Here is a 5,277-nt window from a genome sequence, read left to right on the forward strand (position 1 = left end):
TGGGAAAAAAAGCTGGGCTCTAAGGCATCTAGACCATATTATCTAAATTATATCAGTGTACTTCCCAAAAGAGGACAGCTGGGTGGATTGAACACTGGTCCTGGAATCAGAATGATCACAGTTCAAATTTGACCTTGGATATTTGACACTTATTAGCTGAGTGACCCTGGGCAAGTAACTTAACCTTAACCTTATTGTCTTGCCAAAAATAATAATAATTATTATAATTTTCTGGTAGTTGTATGTGACAAAAAAGCAGGTAATATCAAAAAAAAACTGCAGATTTAAATGTCTTCTTCCCCTCCAGAGCTTTCCACAACACTGATTAATAAACAGGGCTAGGATATTGAATCAATATCATTTTTTTTCTCTCTAGAAGGACTGAACATAGCCTGCAAAGTCAAGGAGATGGGGTAAATGAATGACAGCAAAATACCATGTCTCTGTATCTATGTGGGCCCAGTAAGGAGCAAGCTGATTCTATGGAGTTATGTTGTACAGACAGAACTATCCTGTACAGATGTCCACAGTTACTATATACAACCTGGACGTTAAGCAACAGATTCCAGAGGATATCTTGTATAAACATGATAACCATGACCTCCAGTTGATTTACTGATGCACACAATTAACATAGTTACTCTCTGGGTCCTTTCTTATAAAAGATCCTATCTTTCCCTTTGTAAATCTCAAGTTCCATTAGGGGACTTTGTCCATTCGCTAATCATCACTAAAAAAAGTGTTGCCCTTTGACTTGGAGATGATTTGAGTCTGTGAATTCATTCTAGACAACTGCCCATCTTCGTGACTTGTTGTTGTACTCCTCATACCTGTGATACCCCTTGGTTCCTTGCTAATTTTCCTGATCCTCACATTTCCAACCTACTTCCCAGAGAGCAATGGGTAAAATTATTTTTTCTGGAGACAACTGGGAATAGGGGCAACAGGGGGTGTGGGACTATCAGGTACTAAATTAGTGTTGGGGCTAAACAGTTCTTTTTAAAAAAATCCCATAAACACTGAATTTACTGTTTCTCTCTACTAAATCTAAAAGGACTTTCCTCGACTCCTTACAAAAACATAGAATCTACAAGTTCACCAAATCCAATCTCTACCTGGAAAATTGAAAGTTGATTTTAATTAGATTTTTTAAGGCTTAATCAAGCTAGCTTTGCTTTAGTATTCTCCCATTCTGGGTGTCTAAACTCTTTTTCCTTGTAATTTCACCCTTTGCTTGCATTCCAGAAAAACTTGCATAGAGATGAAGCTATTTTCCAGTAATTACCTCAACCCTTTACTCAGGTAGGGACAGCCAAGTGCAGTGGATAGACTGCTGGGTCTGAAGTTAGAAAGATTCATCTTCCTGAGTTCAAATATAATGTGATACTTACTAGTTGTGTAATCCTAGGCAAGTCGCTTAACCCTGTTTACTTCAGTTTCCTTCCTGGAGAAGGAAAGGACAAACTATTCCAATATCTTAGCTGAGAGAACCTCAATTGGGATCATAAAGAGACTGACTGAAAAACAACAAATTGTTCAGATAGCTTCCTGGGTCATGTGAGTCTCAATCGTATTATTTTAATTTGTTTCTTTTCTCACCCCCTATGGTGTCTAACTTTGTCACTTCATCCACCAAATTCTAATAGCTGCTGCAGGTGACTCTCTTTGCTGTCTAATCCTATTAGCTGAAAACTGTTCCCATTTCCTGAACCTGACAGAGCTGAAGCAACTCTCATCCCATCTCATTAAAATGTCTACCAATTACAATGGTCTTGCCTTAGCCTGAAAAGGAACAAACAATATAGTCAGCTGAAAGAGTACATGCAACTTTAAAGAACTGGGCAGCCTTCCCTACCAGCCATTTATCTGAACTGAGGTAGCCATTTAAATCCTTTTATTAACAGATCCCAGAGCTCTATTAGTAAACTGATGAAATCGGGAAATTCGGAATCTGTCTATCTTTATTAATTTCTATTGTTATAACGTGGGGGGCTCTCTGAGATCAGAAGAAAGAGGCTGGTCCCTGAAAACTGCCTCTTTGGGAACCTTAATCATTTCCTGATGAAATCTTATCAGGTGAAGGAATAGTAGGAGTTTCTTCACTGAGAACTGCAACATAGACCTGACTCTTCCCTCAGTTCTACACTTTGGGGGGTTCATTCTTCCAAACTCTACTAGGAAAAATTGCAGCTTTTTTCTGTCTTGAGTGTGTTATTTGTGTTCAGAGTGACAATCTGATAATAATTGGCAATATAATAACCCAGGAGATACCCCTAAAGAATTTTTAAAACTTGAAGAATTTTTTTAACCTTTACAATTCAATTTATTATATAGAAATTAAATTTTGGATTGAGATTACAATATTGTAAACAGAAAAGATGGAAATATTAATTCAATACTTTTTAGTGTATCAAATTGAAATACATCAATTCAAAACTTCAGGTTTTTTTTTGCAGTCTTCAAATGCAATACAGAAGCTGAGCTCTAAAGTTATTCCTGTATTATTTACAAAGGCTGAGCTATTTTCATTTTCACATAAAACTGTTTTTGTATATAAATATAAACTTACCGATTTAAATCTAGACACATTATCTAATTCCCTCCTCACCCCAAAGAATTGATGTTCAAAGCTGATTTTGCCTGATCCCAATGAGCTTTTATTACTAATTTCTTTCAAGTTTTGAAAAGTGAATCGTTAAGATTGTTTGATTTTTCTTCCCACACTGTGATGTTGAACAGAAAAGCTTAACTTGAAACTTCAGGTCTAAAAGGAAACATTAATGCCTGTTTTAAGCTTCAGTGGAAAAGCTGCTGTCATCTTGGCTCAGCTGAATGTAAGAAGGCACAAAAAAGAAGTTCTTCATCATTGTGTCTGAAGTAATTCCAGCATCTTGTGTCTCACACCAATCATTGGATGATGTCATGTAATAAGTAGTTGGCCTCTGAAAATCATTAAAAGCAGATGGCTCATGGAAAATGTCTGTTCCCATATTATCAAAGATGAGTCCATCCCCCCACATTCAACTCAGGAAGAAGTCAGTTTTCCACAGTTTGATCAAGTTCATCACAGGATGGACCCCAAAGGCTGCTTGTAAACAGAGGTGCATCTTTCTTGAGTTTTCTGTAAACTGCTGGGATGGTATTCAGGTTCTCAAACAATACTTGCAAAAGAATCATCAATACCATCATTCCTGTAATTCATAAAGGCTGGTTTATTACTCCTACTCTAGAGGAAACATAATTTTCAATAATTTTCTTTGCAATGATATTAAGTCCTAAAGTGAATACAGAAGATATATAACAGCTTGCAGATTCTGCAATGACTTTAATGCCAGATCCTTCAGGAAAGCAGATATTCAACATTGAACTGATGACATGATTAACTTCTTGTAATTGAATTTCACTACCCTTGAAGCCTCCACCAAGATTCAATAGGATCATCTTAAAGCTAAATCCTCCAACTATGTCAAAAACAAATCAAGCATTAGATATCCACTTGAGTTTCTTTGCAAGAGTTTGAAACATGAAACTTAACATCAACTGTTTGGGTGTCAAGTTCTAAAAAAGTATCCACAATTCTTTAATGAGGTATCAACTTTCATGTTACTCCTTCCATCTCTACTAATATCTTTTGTTTCGATGTGTAGTAAGAGTTTAGTATTTGGATGATTATGCACAATTTCATTCAACTCAATTTCATTGTCATGTGACATGATATTAACCACAGTTTTCACTGCATAGTTATCTGAGAAGATTGCTTATGTGGACTTATGTCAATGATATTTACAGAAGAAATATCCAACTCTTGCATCAATGCCATTTTTTTTTCTGGAACATGCAAATTCAGTTCTAAGAATTGCTAAGAACTCTAGAACAGCTGGAGCCAAATTGCATTTTACTGTATAGAATTGCTTTGAGTTACAATATTCTGCCAGTGACTGTGTTTCTTCACAAATTTTCCAAGATTTCCAGCCAAAAAAAAATGCATTTTTTCCTATTAGAAGATATTCATAGACATAGTTATCGATAACATTTCCAAGATATATTCCTTCATCCAACAAGCCAACAGAATAGTTTGCATCTTCAATAAATCCTTTCATTTCAGCTATATTCCATAAAGCTGAAAGTCATAAACCAGGAACAACAAGATGGGCCACCGAGTCTTATGTTTGTCTCTTTAGAATAAGCTGCTACAAAGGCTTCTATGGTTTATTGCACTACAAAAGAAATCAATATATTTCTCAAATAATCATAAGATAATTTTGACAGCAACTTGACACCAAGGTGGATGAATATGGGTTTTGGATTGTCCATGAACAAGTTAGGTAATGAAATCCTCCTACTCTCAGCTAGATTCCCAAGGTGGCTCGACTTTGAAGTCCAACTGCTCACTATAAAATACTTCTCTGACATCTTCTGGAAGTTGTATAACTGATCAGAAAGTTGGAGGTGAGATGGCAGCCCAGAGCCAGGTAAAGAGTCTTCTCTTTTTGAACAGGATTTTTAAAGAAAGATTTGGTTACCTACAGTAGAGGTCTGAGCCATCTTAGGCTGTGGGGAGTACTTGGGGGAGGAAAGTGAGTACTAACACCAGCTGTGGTGACTGGGGCTGAGGAGATAAAAAGTAAATAAATGATAATTTTTTAAATTCCCAAAACAAGATTGTAGTGGATAGGGATTTATGATGATAGGCAAATTCCTTTATTGTGTCCTTCAAGAGAAGTGTAAGAAGCCCAAGAAAGGAAGAGATTGAGGGAAGGAAAAAGAAAAAGGTGATGATGCAAAAAGATGGGGGAGACCAAGTCTGGACCAAGAGCAAGAGAGTGTCAGGAATTTTCTTTCTAGAGAATTTCTTTCTTCAGAGGGACTCTTGGAATAAAATGGGAGAAACAGATGAGTATTTAAGCATTTAACCTTTTAGAGACACTTCCCCCCAAAAAAGGGAGGAGGGTAACTAAAAGATATTGGGCAGATTCAGCTGAAAGATATAAAAGTCCAAAAATTGTTTTTTGTGGGCACAATTGATTTTTTTTGAAAGCTTCACTGCTGGTGTTGAAGACCTAGATGTCTGACTTGTTATTTCTGTTTCATCAATCATTGTTTTATTTGGAACTCATATCTGTTTAGAGATCTGTTAAAGATCTTAACTTAAAAAGTTCAAGGTCTTCCACTGCATCCAGGGCTATTTCTAGTTATCCTGATTACTATCTGGCTGCTGTATCCAGATGGTTCTGGAGGGGAAAGTTAGGCACAGGCGTCCCTCACTTAAATCGAATT

At 36.5% G+C, this 5,277-nt stretch overlaps 1 pseudogene; it reads right to left on the minus strand.

Annotated features, from left to right (window-relative positions):
* Positions 1–2,789: 2,789 nt before the first annotated feature.
* On the minus strand, positions 2,790–4,100 carry LOC100914575 (annotated as a pseudogene).
* Between the last annotated feature and the right edge of the window lie 1,177 nt (positions 4,101–5,277).

Source organism: Sarcophilus harrisii, chromosome 4 (assembly GCF_902635505.1).
Source record: "Sarcophilus harrisii chromosome 4, mSarHar1.11, whole genome shotgun sequence".
In the NCBI taxonomy this organism is placed as follows: Eukaryota; Metazoa; Chordata; class Mammalia; order Dasyuromorphia; family Dasyuridae; genus Sarcophilus; species Sarcophilus harrisii.